Below are 17389 nucleotides of genomic sequence, written 5' to 3'. Positions count from 1 at the left end.
CATTAGACTGTCAGCTGATTTCTCAAAAGAGACCTTGTAGGCAAGAAGGGGCTGGAAAGAAGTATTCCAAATCATGAAATCCAAAGACCTGCATCCAAGATTGCTCTTGCTCTATCCAGCAAAGCTTTCATTTAGAATGGAAGGACAGATAAAGTGCTTTTCAGATAAGATCAAATTCAAGGAGTTCATCATCACCAAGCCCTTATATGAAATGTTAGAGAGACTTACCTAAGAAAAAGAAGATAAAAAATATGAACAGTGAAAGGACAGCAAACTCACAGTTATTAACAAGCACACCTAAAACAAAAGCAAACTAAGAGGACAGCTAGATCAGGAGTAAACCATAGAAATGAAGATCATGTGGAGGGTTATCAACAGGGGAGTGAGAGAAGGAGAAGGGGGGAGAAGGTACAGAAAATAAATAGTATAGACGGTAGGTAGAAAATAGATAGGGGGGAGGGCAAGAATAGTATGGGAAATATAGAATCTAAAGAACTTGAGACATGTGGTCATAAACTAAAGGGGGGACTGGTGGGGGAGTGGGTGTGCAGGGTGGAGGGGAATGAAGGGGGGAAATAGAATAACTGTAATGGCATAATTAATAAAACATATTTAAAAAATAAAACAAATAAAAATCCATTTGTAAAGATTCCCATCCCCCACTTTTGTCCCTTCAGTTTTCAAAAATTTCAACTTAAAAAATCATATACTTTTTTGGAGATTGTACATTCATCTGTGTAATAACTAAAATTTATTTCTTCCTCAGTTCCTAAGATATATTAAATTCAAAGACGATAATACCTCCATATTCAACAGTATAATTTCTGCCTTGTTGTCTGTACTTTCCAGCATCCTTGACCTCACTTCAGAAACTTCATCTTTAAAATCTTCATATTTCATTACTTCAGCCATAATGAATTCTTTTTCAAAATCTGTGTGAATCTTTCCTGCAGCTGAAGGACACTCATGCCTTTCCTGGGTCTGTGCACACACTTCATCTGTGCCTGCAGTGAGTAAGTCTGCTAGTTGGAGTGCTGCAAACTCAGCCCTAATGATCTTTGGCAAAGTGTCTCAAGTCCTGTTCGCTTCCAGGCACTTCTGTCTCTCCTCCGCACTCAATTCTTGCAACTTAATTCCACAGCTCCACTAAAAGAAATGATCAAGGCCCCTGGGCCATACTTGTCCACTGACTCTTGAATTTTTATCAACCATTTGTTTTTCTTTCTAATGTAGTCTTTTTCAGAAAGATTAATCAAGTAGACCATTGGTTTTGAAGTCAGAAAGAAGTGTTTACTCAGTTCTCAATCTCTTTGTCATTCCAATCATAATAGAAGCAAACAGGTTTCTTTTGATCTATAACCCAGGATTTGACCTTGCACATTTTGTCACATTCAGGTTTTAGTTTTTTACCTCCTCCTCTCACAGCTACTTTTCCTAGTTTATCTATAATGGGCCTGATCATTTCCTTATCTTTAAGCTGAAGCTCTTTGTCTCAAATAAAACCTAACCTATACTTCCTTCAGCATCCATGATATCATCTTTGAAAGCACGGGTTAGATAAAGATTCCATCACAGGCATAATATGAGATAAAAAGGCATTTACTATCCCCACCTGCTGTGGCTCATTTGGCTGGAAGTTGTCCTGTGACTGGCAGGTTGTAAGTTTGGTTCCCAGTTGGGGCACATACCTACTTTGTAGGTTCCAGCACAGATCGGATCCCCAATCTGGGCAACCAGTCAGTGTTTCTCTCTCCCTTCCCATCTCCCTTCCTCTCTCTGAAAAAAAAGCAAATGAAAATGTCCTTAGGTAAAGATTAAAAAATTTTACCAAAACATAAGAGGCATTTACTAGACATTGTCCATTGTATGCCCCTTTTACCAAGACCAGCAATATTCACTACATTTAGAAAGGCAGGAACTTCCCTCCCTGGTTTGTGGTATTGGCAAAGAAAATCGAACCTTGCTTCTGGCGCAGGTACTCTGTTCTCATTAGGATCAATAGTGCATAATGGGAAGTTTTCTGCTGAAGCCTGTCTATTGGCTGATACACTGAAGAAGATAGATTCCCCAACATTTGGCAATCCAACAAACAATTTTCAAGGAGGTTCCAAATCTTCCAATGATTGGGAAGTGGTTTAATTTCATCACCTCCTTTTTTGGGGGTCATCGTGTTGGGCCAGGTGATGACACAGTGGCAGCAACAGATACATCCTATCCACAGTGGGATTCAGAGAGAAAGGAAGAGAGAGAGAGAGCAAGCCCAGCATATTTCTTCTTATGGTACAGGTATACCAGTACCTGTCTAGTGTCTTTTCATTTCAGCCTGAAGAGCTCCCTGTAGCATTTCTTGTAGGGCAAGCATATTGATAATAAACTCAGCTTTTATCTGAAAATGTCTTAATTTCTCATTCATTTTTGAGGGATAGTTTCGCCAGATACAAAAATCAGTTCTTAATTTTACTGAAATCACATAAGGAGTCTCTTCTTTCTTGCTGCTTTCAAAATGCTCTCTGTTTTTGGATTATGACAATTTGTATAATACTATGGATCTCTTTGAGTTTCTCCTTCTGAGCTTCTTGGGATTATAAACTAATGTCTTTTATTAAATCTGAGGAGTTTTCAACCATTCTTCAATTTTTTTAATGATTATTTTCTCTCTCTTCTCATTCTGGGACTCCCATGATGTACATGTTATTACATTTGATGGTGAATTACAGACCCCTCAGGTTCTGTTTCAACAAAGAGAAGCCCAGGGCTAGATGGCTTCACTGATGAATTTTATCCATCATTTAAAGAAGAAGTAGTGCCAAGAAGGAGGCATAGGTGGAAACACCTTGTATCCGCGCACAACCAAATCTAAAAATAAAGTTTTAACAACAATAAACACAACCAAACCACACAGAAAATCGACAATACGGAGTCCAAAGACAACGAAATGCTCAGCTACACTGGTAAGAGGAGCGAAGCCAGCAGTGGAGCGGGTTGGCAAAAAAGATCCCCGACCGGGTGGTGCGCAAGCAGCCGAAGGCGCAGATCCCAGGTGCAGGCTAGCTACGGGCGGACACAGGGAACAGGCGTGGCTGGCTGTCTGTGGTCAGTCGAGCATTTGCGAGCAGATAAACCAGTGAAGAGGCGAGCATTGAGACCGCACAGCGCAGGGCAGCGGGCTCGCACATTTCACTCGGATAAACAGGCCTGGGCGGTGGGACGGACTGGCGAGCAGAGCCCGTTGCTCTGCCCTTGCTCCCTCTCTGACCCCGCCCCCACACACAGCGTCACAAACCAGCGACCTGGGTCTCCCCGTCCTGGTAAACAACTAAGGCTTCGCTCCGCTTACTTAACAGCATGAATAGACCAAAAATGGCTCTAGGACAACTCAGAGCCCCAGAACCGATAGATCTAAGCGATGAAGAAATAGCCAGTCTTTCAGATGCACAGTTCAAAACACTGGTTATCAGGATCCTTACAGAACTGGTTGATTTTAGTCACAAATTAGAGGAACATATGAAAGCTAAACTAATTGAAATGAATGGTAATGCACAGGAAACCAACAGTAATGGAAAGGACTCAAATCAAGGGAGTAGACCAGAAGGAAGGAAAAAATGACCAAACAGAAAAGAATGAAGAAACAAGAATTCAAAAAAATGAGGAGAGGCTTAGGAACCTCCAGGACATCTTTAAACGTTCCAACATTTGAATTATAGGGGTACCAGAAGAGGAAGAGGAACAGTCACGAGTGGAAACCCTATTTGAACAAATAATAAGAGAGAACTTCCCCGTTCTGGCAAAGGCAATAGACTTCCAGGAAATCCAGGAAGCTCAGGGAGTCCCAAAGAAGTTGGACCCAAGAAGGAACACACCAAGGCACATCATCATTACATTAGCCAAGATTAAAATGAAGGAGAGAATCCTAGAAGCAGCAAGAGCTAAGGGGACTGTCACCTCCAAAGGAGTTCCCATCAGACTGTCAGCTGATTTCTCAAAAGAGACCTTCCAGGCAAGAAAGGGCTGGAAAGAGGTATTCCAAGTCATGAAAACCAAAGACCTATAACCAGGATTGCTCTATCCAGAAAAGTTTTCATTTAGAATGGAAGGACAGATAAGGTGCTTCTCAGATAAGACCAAATTCAAGGAGTTCATCATCACCAAGCCCTTATTATATGAAATGTTAAAGGAACTTACCTAAGAAAAAGATAAAAAAGATGAACAGTGAAAGGACAGCAAACTCACAGTTATCAACAACCACACCTAAAACAAAAGCAAATAAAGAGGACAGCTAGATCAGGAGTGAACCATAGAAATGAAGATCACGTGGAGGATTAGCAACAGGGGAGAAGGAGAAGGGGGAAGAAGGTAAGAAAATAAGTAGCACAGACAATAGATAGAAAATAGATGGGGGGAGGGTAAGGATAGTAGGGGAAATACAGAATCTAAAGAACTTGAGACACGTGTTCATGAACTAAAGGGGGGGGAGAATGGTGGGGGCAGGGGGTGCAGGGTGGAGGGGAAAGGAGGGGGGAATAGAACAAATGTAATGGCATAATCAATAAAAAAATGTTTAAAAAAAAAGAAGTAACACCAATCTGTCTCAAACTCTAGACATAAAGATGGATGTAATATAATAGAGAACCCAGAAATAAACCCTGACAGATATGGTCAGTTAATTTTTAACAAGGGTGCCAAGGCTATATTATTCAGTGGAGGTAAGGATAGTCTTTCAACAAACAGTGCTGAGAAAACTATATGTGCAAGCAAAAGAATGAAGTTGGACCCTTGTTTTATACCATATATAAAAATTGACTCAAAATGGATCAAAGATCTAAATTGTAAGAGCTAAAACTGTAAAACTCTTAGAAGAAAACTTTGGGGAATTTTTTCATAACCTTGGATTTGGTTAGGGTCTCTTAAGTACAACAACAAAAACATAGACAACAAAAGAAAAAATAGATAAATTGAACTTCAACAAAATTTAAAACTTTTATGCATCTTAAGGACACTATCAAGAGAGTTAAAAGACAACTCATAGAACAGGAGGGAATATTCACAAATCATGTATTTGATATGGAATAAATATACAAAATACAAACAGAATTACATCAACAAAACAAACAAGACAATTAAAAAACAGGCAAAGGACTTGATAGACATTTCTTCAAATAAATAGAACCCTGTAAACTGATGATGGGAACATAAAATTATGCAACTAATATGGAAAACAATTTGCTGGTTCCTCAAAATGTTGAAGAGAACTACCAGCAATTACATGCCTAGGTATATACCCAAAGGAATTGAAAACAGGGATTAAAACAAATACCTGTACATGAATTTTCACAGTAACATTATTCATAATGGCCCAAAGTTGGAAACACCTCAGTGTTCATCAGTGGATGAATGGATACATAAAATGTGTCATATCCATAAAATGGAATATTATTCAGTATTATAAAAAATGAAAAGAGATAGGAGTCCAAGTGGTTACCCAGTTGTCCCAGCACCTTTTGTTGAAGAACTGTTCTTTCCCCCATGGAAAGAATGATCTTGGCACCTTTGTCAAAAATCAATTGGACATTACTTCTGGCCAAGATGGAGGCGTAGGTAGATATAATTTGCCTCCTCGCACAACCAAGAGAAGTATAACAACAAATTTAAAAACAAAAAATAACCAGAATTGCCAGAAAATTGAACTGAATGGAAGTCTGACAACCAAGGAGTTAAAGAAGAAACATTCACTCAGACTGGTAGGAAGGGAAGAGAGGACATGTGGCAAGGCAGTGGCTGGAGGACCTGGTGGGTGAAGTGGTGGCTAGTGGACTGGTGCTCCCGCCTTTGTGTGCAGATAAACCAGGAGGAAAAACTGGGAAGCAAGAAAGACCTCGCAACCCAGAGTTCCAGTGAGGAGAAATAAAGCCTCAAAACCTGTGGCTGTAAAAACTTATGGGGGTTGTGTTTGCAGAAGAAACTCCTAGCCTCATAGGAGAGTTCATTGAAGAGACTCATGAGGTCCTAGATGTATACAAACCCACCCACTTGTGAATCAGAACTGTAAGGGCCCCGTTTGTTTGTGGGTAATGGGGGGAGGGACTGAAAGCCTGCCGAGCACTGAGCAAGTGGCATTGTTCCCTCTCTGACCACTCCCCCACATACAGCACCACAGCATAGTGAAGTGGGTTGCCCCAACCTGGCAGATACCTAAGGCTCTTCCCCTTGAAACTTAACAGGCATGCCAAGACAAAGGAATATGGCCCAAATGAAAGAACAGATCAAAACTCCTAAAACAGAACTAAGCAATGAAGAGATAGCCAACATATCACATGCAGAGTTCAAAACACTGGTAATCAGGATGCTCACAGAATTGGTTGAGTATGGTCACAAAATAGAGGGAAAAGTGAAGGCTATTCAAAGTGAAATTAAAAAATATATACAGGGAACCAACAGTGATGAGAAGGAAACTAGGACTCAATCAATTATTTGGAGCAGAAGGAAGAGATCAACATTCAACCTGAACACAATAAAAATTAGGAGAGGCTTAGGAACCTCGGGGACAACTTTAAACATTCCAACATCTGAGTCATAGGGGTACCAGAAGGAAAAGAGAAAGAGCAAGAAATTTAAAACTCTTTTTAAAAAAGTAACAAAGGAAAACTTCCCCAATCTGGCAAAGGAAATAGACTTCCAAGAAGTCCAGGAAGCTCAGAGAGTCCCAAAGAAGTAGGACCCAAGGAAGCACACACCAAGACAAATCATCCGTACATTACCCAAAATTAAAGATGAGAAGAGAATCTTAAAAGCAGCAAGACAAAAGGAGGCAGTTACCTACCAAGGAGTTCCCATAAGGCTATCAGCTTATTTCTCAAAAGAAACCTTGCAGGCAAGGAGGGGCTGGAAAGAAGTTTTCAAAGTCATGAAAGGCAAGGACCTACATCCAAGATGACTCTATTCAGCAAAGCTATCATTTAGAATGGAAGGGTAGATAAAGTGCTTCTCAGATAAGGTCAAGTTAAAGGAGTTCATTATCACCAAGCCCTTGTTGTATGAAATGTTAAAGGGATTTATCTAAGAAAAAGATGAACAAAACTATGAACAGTAAAATGACAAGAAACTGACAACTATCAACAACTGAACCTAAAAAACAAAACAAGAACAAACTAAGCAAAGAACTAGAACAGGAACAGAATGGAGATTACATGGAGGGTTATCAGGAGGGAGTAGGGAGGAGGAGAATGGGGGCGAAGTACAGGGAATAAGAAGCATAAATAGACAGGGGGAGGTTAAGAATAGTATAGGAAATGGAGAAGCCAAAGAATTTATATGTATGACCCATGGACATGAACAATGGGGAGGATGCTGAGGGAGACAGGATGCAGTGTGGAGGGAAATAAAGGGGAGAAAAAATGGGACAACTGTAATAATATAATCAATAAATATACTTATAAAATCAATTGGATATTAGATGTATGCCTGTATTTCTGGGCTCTAAATTCTATTCTGTTGGTCTGCATGTCTATCCTTATGCCAGTACCATATAGTTTTGATCCCTGTAGCTTTGTAGTCAGTTTGAAATCAGAAAAGGCGAGTCCTCCAACTTTGTTCTTTTTCAAAATTCTTTTGGCTTTTTGAGGCCCCTTCCAATTCCACATGAATATTAGGACTAGCTTCTCCAATTCTGAAAAACAGAAAGAAGCAGCTGGGATTTTAATAGGGGTTGCATTGCGTCCATAGATCAATTTGAGTATTGCCATCTTAACAATATTGTCTTCCAATTCTTTTTTTTTTTAGCTCTTTGAACTACTTTTTTTAGTATTTTTATTTTTATTTTTATTTTTATTTTTGGAAAAGATTTTATTCACTTATTTTTAGAGGGGAAGGGAAGGAAAGAGGGAGAGAAATATCAATGTATGGTTGCCTCTCGTGTGATCCCTGCTGGGAACTGGCCTGCAACCCAGGCATGTGCCCTGACTGGGAATTGAACCGCGATCGTGTGGTTCGCAGGCCCGCACTCAATCCACTGAACTACACCATCCAGGGCCCTTTTTTTAGTATTTTTTAAATTTTTTATTTGATTTTATTGATTATGCCATTACGGTTGTTCTATTCCCCCCTTCATTCCCCTCCATCCTGCACCCCCTGCCCGCACCATTCCCCCCCCTTTAGTTTATGACCACATGTCTCGAGTTCTTTAGATTCTATACTTCCCATACTATTCTTGCCCTCCCCCTATCTATTTTCTACCTACCGTCTATGCTACTTATTCTCTGTACCTTCTCCCCCCTTCTCCTTCTCCCACTCCCCTGTTGCTAACCCTCCTTGAGATCTTCCTTTCTATGTTTCCACTCCTGATCTAGCTGTCCTCTTAGTTTGCTTTTGTTTTAGGTGTGCTTGTTAATAACTGTGAGTTTGTTGTCCTTTCACTGTTCATATTTTTTATCTTCTTTTTCTTAGATAATTCCCTTTAACATTATTATAAGTCCCCATAATAAGGGCTTGGTGAGGATGGACTCCTTGAATTTGATCTTATCTGAGAAGCACCTTATCTGTCCTTCCATTCTAAATGAAAACTTTGCTGGATAGAGCAATCTTGGTTGTAGGTCTTTGGATTTCATGACTTGGAATACTTCTTTCCAGCCCCTTCTTGCCTGGAAGGTCTCTTTTGAGAAATCAGCTGACAGTCTGATGGGCATTCCTTTGTAAGTGACTGTCCCCTTAGCTCTTGCTGCTTCTAGGATTCTCTCCCTCATTTTAATCTTGGCTAATGTAATAATAATGTGCCTTGGTGTGTTCCTTCTTGGGTCCAACTTCTTTGGGACTCTCTGAGCTTCCTGGATTTCCTGGAAGTCTATTTCCTTTGCCAGATTGGGAAAATTCTCCTTTATTATTTGTTCAAATAAGTTTTCCACTCATTCCTCTTCCTCTCCCCCTTCTGGTACCCCTATAATTTGGATGTTGGAGCATTTAAAGATGTCTTGGAGGTTCCTAAGTCTCTCCTCATTTTTTTGAATTCTTACTTCTGTACACTGGAATTTAATTTCTGATCCCATGTGATTTTTTTGCTTTAATGAGAGATTTTTATTCCATTATAAATAAAATATAATGTATAATATATAAAAATATAGCATATAAGTATATAATATAGTATTCTAATATCAGAACACAAACTCTTCTTTCGAAACACAGGCTTGCATATTGGAGCACTAACATAGCACCCCCATAAAGCTCACTCCGGGATCAGAGTCTTAAAAATAAACTGATGTGAATACAGGTGTGAAGCAACCTAGTATAGACTCTGCCAAGGCTTTTATACTTTTCTCCCCAAAAATTTACAGTGGTTTCACCCACATAAAATTTACTAATATGTTTTTAGAAAGTTATCTTACAGAATCTTTCCAAAACATTCAAATAAATTTTCTTTTAAAAAATTTTTATTGATTTTTAGAAAGAGGAGTAAAGAGAGAGTGAGAGAGAGAAGCATAAATTTGTTTTCCACTAAGTTATGCATTCATTGGTTGTTTCTTGCATGTGCCCTGATGGGGCTTTGAATCTGCAACAGTATATCTGGGCAATGTTCTAACAAACTGAGCTACCTGGCCAGGGCTCAACTAAACTTTCAAAGATAACTTCAATCCATTCCATCGCTTTATATAATATTTTATTAAATCACAAATTACTAGAACAAGCAAAGTAGAAGAGATTTAGGAACAAGCCTTGATAAGCATACAACTCAGCGGGTGAAAAGCAATAAGCCCATGCGTACTAGGGAGAAGCATACCAGCTGCCATGAACTGGAGCTTCAGTCAGAAAGCTTTACTGAGGTGATGGAGTGTCAGTGAATGTGGAAACTGATTATGGACAGGAACCTGGCCCCGAGTGGATCTGCCTCAGCTGGCTTGTAGTATGTGGGTTCTTGATTTCATGTGGGAAAGGTTTCACAACACAGGTCCAGGTAATTTTAAGAGTACATTTATTAAAGCTGAGGTCAGTAAAATAAGGAAGGACTTAGGGTAGCAGAAGCAACAGGAGAGAGACTAGGTGGGGCTGCTTCGGATCACTGAAAGGTCAGGGAAAGCAGGGTCTTGGAGACAGGTTCAGGGGGTTTGCCCGGGGCAAGCTGATGCTGCCCATTGTTCCCCTGATTGCAAGTCTCATGGGGTCCCTTAGAGTTTAGGAGACGCAAGCCAGAGAAGGAAGAAGAGAGCTAGGGGAAAGGTGCGGGTGTGCTCCCAGGAGGGAGAACATGAGCGGGGAGGGTTTTTGAAGGCTGTGAGTTTAGGGTAGGTCTTGGGGGAGGATCTCAATAGAATATTCGTCAGCGTTATACTATGCAAAAATTGAGAGTTATTCCTTTAACTTCATCTGTCCTTGGGTGTGGTTGGCAAATGGCACTAATTGGCTTTCTGCTATCCGTCACTCTGAGGAAGGTAATTTCAGCTCTTTACCCTTTGGTTGGGGAGAAGAAGGGTAAACCATTTGGTTAAGGAACACAGAATTTTGTGACTTACTAGATGGCTATAAACTGCTTGACCATTTAACGATGTGCCTCAGTTTCCCTAGTGCACTTGTCCTGGCTTACTAGCCTGTCTAATTTATGTGACTATCAGTTAAGAAAGCTCCACCTGTAGTATAATGGAGGGAAACAACTTGGAAAAGGGGAGTGAAAGATTGGTGAAATTTAGAAAGGCTTCCTAAAGGAGGTGGACTGCAATGTGAATCTTGAAGTAGGACACTCCAAACAGAGGGCCCACCTGTGGTGGGAATAGCACAGCTACCATCTATTTGAGGAAAGGAAAGGGACCTATTCAACTAAAACAAATGGCTTATGCCAAGGTGGGACGTTGGGCCAGGTGGCTTCTAAATGAAAAAAAATTCATTTTAATCCTCCTTAAGCCATTTACATAGACCATTCTTAAAACTAGACCAACATGAGCTAGTCCAAGAAAGTGTTAGCTGTCGGAATACTGGTTGTGTTCTATGTTCAAAGAAGAAACCGACACTAGTTGCCCCTCCTTCCCCCCAGTTCTCTCGCCTTGGTCCCAGGGACAACACAGTCAGGGCAATCGCACTCATGGAACAGATTCCTTATTAATGACTCTTGTTGGAATATACTTACCTACTCCTGGTTTTTACCAAAGAAGAGTTTAAAAGGTTTGGAATGAGCCTCAGGCTATCATTTGAATAGAAAGGTGGTGCCAACCCCATCGATCCTAGGTGCCTGGATAGGAAGAACTTGGAGACTGCGACACTGGCACTGGCCAGCATCTAGCATCCTGGGTGTCTAGAAACTCCTTTTACCAATTAGGTAGATTAAATAGTAAACTGAGGCAGGGAGGAGGGAGGAGATAAGTCTCACATGCTAACTCAGCAGTCCTGAGCCTGGCCTGATAATATTGCGAGGTTCCCCAATATCACAAGAAACACTATGTTAGCAAAAAAGAAGGGAAGTCCTTGAAATTCTATGTAGCATTTCCACTGTCTGGGAAAGAAAGCCTTGAAACTATGCTTTTATTCCAGGGCCTGGAATGGGGGAGAGGGTCCCTGGTACCCAAAGAAGAGCCCATAAAACAACTTTGGTTAATTGCCTACCTCTGGTCACTATCTGTTTTACGAGGGAGTCCCTGAAGCTTACAGAAAGAGCCCATAGATAACTTTAGAAAGTGCCCCAATTTTAATTAACTGCCTCCTGTCACATATTTGTTTTATAACAAGATGAACAAATGGAGTCAGGAGCGAGATAAGGATTCGGGCTAACAGACCCCAACATATATCTAAGTCTGGGTAGTCACATTCCCCTAGGAAAGCTGGCACCGCACTTACCTGTTAATCAATACGTAACTTTTTTTCTCCTATCCCACCTACTACATAAGTCCTCAGAACAAAGGACTCTCTCTCTCTGCCAGGGGCTTGGGGCATTCTTGATGCTCTTGGCTCTAGGGCCACTGGGCCCTCTGGCCACTCGGCTTCAGGTTGCCCGGGGGCTTGCCACTCTAGTCTTCAGCTGCTCTTACTTTTGCAGCCCTGCTTTTCCCTGAAACTTTGACTTTCACCCCCCACTCTACACAGTCCTGTTCTCTTCCATGGGAACGGGCCACTGATAAACTGATTACATGCTACTAGATTTGCTGATCCGTAATTCTTTATAAGAGTCTGCAAGAAGAAGCAGGTCTCTCCCCTCTCCTGTCAACACTATCAGCTTCCAAGGCCATAGGCCTTTATAGAACTCCTGAGTGGACAATCCTTGATAATAGAAGAAGTCAAGAGTTAAATATTTTAGCTTCAGTCACAGTCGATAGACTTAGGGGTGTCAAACTCATTTTCACCAGGGGCCACATCAGCCTCACAGCTGTCTTCAAAGGGCTGAATGTAGTTTTAGGACTGCATAAATGTAACTACTCCTTAACCAGGGGCAAAGAGCTCGGCGCTGCCACCAGGTAGAAACAAGGTGCAGGCCAGATAAAACAAGGTGGAGGGATGGATTCGGCCTGTGGGCCTTGTGTTTCCTACCCATGACTTAAGCGATTGACACACGTGGAAAACTGTTATTTTAAGCACTGCAATGCATGACCTATTTCAGGGGTTGCTAACCCCTGGGCTATGGACTGGTACAATCCCTGGCCTGTTAGAAACCAGCCCCGAAAGAAGCTCGCCTGAGCTCTACCTCCTGTCTCAACCCCATCCACAGCAGGTGAGTGAGGCTCACCTGAGCTCCACCTGCATCTCCCCCCTCATCTTCCATGAAACAGGTCCCTGGTGACAAAAACATTGGGGACTGCTGACCTATAGGACTTTGCCAGGTTCACAAACAATTCAACCTCTGTGCCCCAGGGGGTCTGCAAGCAATGGAGATGGTGCCTGAGCCCTTGTGTGTGAGGGAATAGATGTCAGTGACACAGATAAAGAATTATTGATCTATAGGTAAAAAGTGTAACAGGGTGCAACCAGGGCCCCCCAAAAAAGGATTTGTAATGAAATCCTGAACTCAGGGTGTCCAGAAAATATAAAAAATATGGGGTGTTCTCACCCACCACTGGAGAATGGGACACATGGAGCAGGGTCATTGAGAGTTGTTTTGCACAGCAACAGTTTTGTAAATAACCTCCAGAATGGTCACTTAACATATCTATAACCTTTAACTGGCTTCATAGATATGTTAAATAGCTATGGCCTTGCCTGGAGCCAGGGAGATGGGAATGACTTCCAATGAAGATGTAATTGGGAGGCAACTCCCCCTGTTTTCAGAACCTGTGTAAGAGCTTGGAGATGATTGGCTCCACCACGTGGGGCCATATCTTCCTGGAATTACTATGGCAGCCCAAAAAAGCTGGAAAAATATGGGAATGCTGGCAAGCGTAGCCAATTGTGGGAGGAGTTGGAAATGGGGATGCAGAGGAAGACTGACACTGGGATTTAAACCCAGGTGCAGCAGCCATCACAAGAAGGACCACGCAGCTTTGGAGTAAGGGCAGAACCATGCGGCTTTGGGGCTCCCTTTGCCGCACAGCTTAGGAAGCTGGAAGGTAAGATGTAGCAGCGGTGCAGAGCTCTCCCTGAGCAGTTTGAAAGAAGGCAGGAGAAATGCTGCAGGAAGGAAAGGGGTGAAAGGACTCTTGCTGGTGGATCATGAGGAGGTGCAATGTGGTTTTGGAGTAAGAACTAGAGACCCCAGTGACATGGCTGATGGTGCTAGGAACCAAGGGAGGCCTGCCAGCTGATCAGATTACTGGGAAGAACCGGGGCCCACCTGAGGCATGGATTTCTATTTCTTGTCCTGAGATACAGTACCTTGGACCAGGCAAAGGGGAAAAGGAAGACCTGTGTGTGTTTGTGGGTATTTTGAAGGACTTTGGGATTTTAATGAAGACATTACATCATTACTCTTAAGTCTGTATAATTTTTGAATTAGTAATTTCTTTCCTTTTAATCAGTCTCTACATTAAGAGCTATAATTACCTGGCAATGGGCACAGCAAACGTAGTACAGGGGGACCCCAAGAAAAGGGGAGGGTCCATTCGGTAACATTGTGTGATCCCTTCTCCAATGGCCAGTCAAGGAAAATCATGAGAGACCACTTGCACAGTAGCTTTAAAGTAATAAAACTATTTGTACGTGCCCAATAAAAGCCCACCAAAACGAGCCAGGAAGGATCAGCCCTATAAGAATAGAGTCCCTCCAGTCACTGAGGTCAATCTCTGCTTGGAGTTGGCAGGCTCCCATGTTCTCTGCTCTACACTCTGTGTGTTCTGTTCAATTCTTTGTCCCAATCACCAAGAACCTGGTGACCTATGCCCACCTGTGACAGAAGACTAGGGAAATCTCTCTGGACTGCAATTTAAATGTTAAGATGGGGTTTGATGGTACTTAACCCACCATATGATCAGATCACTGGCATCTGAGTACAGCACCCATAAAGATTCAATCCTTTTCTCTACTTATTGGTTCTGGCAGCATGAAAGGCAATTTTTCTGGTTTAATATTCTGGCAATGATGGTGGGACAATTTTGAGACTCTCCAGTTAGTCTGGGTATTTGGTGGGAGTCCCATTGGCTGCCTAGACTGGGAGGTCCTGGGGGCCAGATGTGGAGACTCCTGAGCAGCTGCCAAGTGATTTCAGGTGAGGACTCTCTTTCTCCAATACTCAACACTCCCCATTGCCTTCACTTTCAATTGAATTGCTGTGCTTTCTGATAGAATTGCAGTCCCAGGTTAGGACTTAGAATGGTAATCAAGAATTAGGGTGCCTTCATTTTAGTTAAGGTTTATTTCATGTACAATTTTAGATATGAAGCCACAAAAATTTATAAAACATTTTTATATGCCAATGACCAATATGTGAGAAGTGGGAAAACATTATAGATACATTTAAAAGCTGAATAAAAATTATTTTATATAAAAAAAGAATTAAGGTGCCTTTTGGTTTGTGTGATATTATAGAGCTCTGCCTGGTAGAATGGCGGGGAGGGAGCCATCAATTCAGGAAACAGTCCTTTGGGGTGAATTTCTTCTGGTTTGTGTGATAATTAACAGAAGAGTCAGACCAGATTATTGGGAGAAGGCAGGGGGCAGAGAGAAAACCCTAAGGCAGAATAGAAGGTTAAGAGCTGCCTGCTCTCCCTGCAAATGGAGAGGCAGCCAGAGCAGGGAGGTTGCCTGAGGTAACTGAGCAGATCATGACTCAGCAAAAGGGAGCTTATACAAAGCATGCGTGGTTCAGTCTTCTGTCCCCTTGATTAATTACCCTTTGGTCACCTTGAGCCATCTGGAAGGCACAGATTTGTCAACAAGCAGTAAGGTTTTTTAGGTTTGTGATTGAATCTGGCAAAACGAGTCTTATTGTACTTGTCAAAGAAACTAAATCACACTGTCCAGGGGTGGCCAGCCTGCCTGAGAGCCGTGGCAGCCACCTGTGAGTTCTTACAGGAAGCTGAAAACTTTTCCTTGGGACAGCCTATCACCATTTATGCACCCCACCAACTACTGAGCCTGCTAAGCCAAAAAAAAAAACCCCAAATTTTTTTGTGGCTCACTGCTGGAAGAATGGGCAGGTACCAAGCAATTAAAAATTGTAAGTTAGATCCTGTCTCCCTTCTGGAGCCCGATTCAGCTGTGCTAATATATGACTGTACTGAAGTAATTGATGAAGCTTATTCTAGCAGAATTGATTTAAAAGAGAGTGAATATGTATCTGCAAGGACAGAGACTTCTTAAACTCCAATAAAGAGGAAATTAAGCACACAACAGAAATTTTAAATTATTAGAAGCTGTTCAGGTACCTTCATAGGTGGCAGTTATGCACTACCCCAGCCATCAGAAAGAAGACACTGAAGTTGCTAAAGGAAAGGATCTGGCTGATCAAGCAGCAAATGAAGCTGCTAAAGGAATGTTTATACCTTTGGTACCTGTTCTAGACTTGTCACAATTCGACCCTGAATATTCAACTGCAGAATTAGAGAAAGCTAAGAGCTGAGGTTTTGGTCCATCTATATTAAACCATGGCTTACAGGTCCTGGAATTCCTAAAGCCATATTTGCCAGAAGAACAATCCTAAGACAGATCCCCAACAAAAGCAAAGGCAAACAATACCAAGGGCACTACCTATTTGAGGGCTGGCAAATAGACTTTACCCAGATGCTGCAGGCCCAAGGATGGATATATTTGTTAGTCTTGTTGAATTTTTAAGGATAGGTGGAGGCCTATTCTACTAGAACTGAGAGATCCTCAGAGGTAATGAAAGCCCCACTGAAGAAAATAATCCCTCGCTTTGGCCTACCCACAGCATGCAGAGCAATAATGGACGTGCTTTTGTTTTAGAAATTACATAGAAGGCTAGTAAATTTTTAGGAATCAAGTAGAGACTCCACATAACATAGAAATTTCAGACTTTTTGGAAGGTAGAGAAAATAAGTCACACGTTGAAGAAAAATGTAGCCAAACTGTGTCAAGAAACTTATCTCCTTTGGAATCAAGTTTTACTTATTGCCTTGCTCAGGATAAGGGTGGTTCCTCCAAATGGGATTCAATTGAGTCCTTATGAAATTATGTACAGGCAACCATTTCAGGCTATGACTGAGGTGGGAGATAGATATGTATCAAGAAGTGAAGGTAAAGGACTTGTGGCCAAGATGGAGGCCTAGGTAGATAATATTACTGCTTTCCACAACCAAAAGATGGACAACAACAAATTTAAAAATAAAAAATAACAAGAACTGCCAGAAAACCCAACTGTATGGAAGTCCAACAACCAAGGAGTTTAAGAAGAAAATTTCATTCAGACTGGTAGGAGGGCAGAGACAGGCAGCCGAGGCTGAGAGAATATGTGGCAAGGTAGCAGATGGTAGATGGGGGTGGTTAAGGCAACTGCTAGGGAACCAGGAGTTCCCACATTTGTGTGCAGATAAACCAGGAGGATCACCTGGGGAGCAACACAGGCCATCCTACCCAGGGTTCTAGCAGAGGGAAATAAAGCCTCAAAACCTCTGGCTGTAAAAACATGTGGGGGTTATGGCAGTGTTAGACTTTCAGCCTCACAGGAGAGTTCATTGGACAGACCCACAGGCTCCTGGAATGTACACAAACCCGCCAACAGAATCAGCACAAGAAGGGTTTAATTTGTGGATAGCAGAGAGGTGAGCAAGCAGCATTGTTCCCTTTCTGACCTCTCCCCCACACACAGAGTCACAACCCAGTGATGTGGGTTGCCTGCTCTGGGGAATACCTATGGCTCCATCCCTCACTATGTAACAGGCACATCAAGACAAAAAAAATATGGCCCAAATGAAAGAACAGATCAAAGCTCCAAAAATAGACCTAAACAATGAAGAGATAGCCAACCTATCACATGCAGAGTTCAAAACACTGGTAATGAGGATGATCATAGAATTGGTTAAATTTGGTCACAAATCAG

The 17389-nt window shown here is 41.9% G+C and overlaps 1 pseudogene; it reads right to left on the bottom strand.

Annotated features, from left to right (window-relative positions):
* Positions 1–769: 769 nt before the first annotated feature.
* Positions 770–2167, bottom strand: LOC119058145 (obg-like ATPase 1; annotated as a pseudogene).
* Between the last annotated feature and the right edge of the window lie 15222 nt (positions 2168–17389).

Source organism: Artibeus jamaicensis, unplaced genomic scaffold (genome assembly GCF_021234435.1).
Source record: "Artibeus jamaicensis isolate MK-2021 breed Jamaican fruit bat unplaced genomic scaffold, CSHL_Jam_final contig_700, whole genome shotgun sequence".
Taxonomy (NCBI): Eukaryota; Metazoa; Chordata; class Mammalia; order Chiroptera; family Phyllostomidae; genus Artibeus; species Artibeus jamaicensis.
This window is presented reverse-complemented; position numbering and strand designations above follow the sequence as displayed.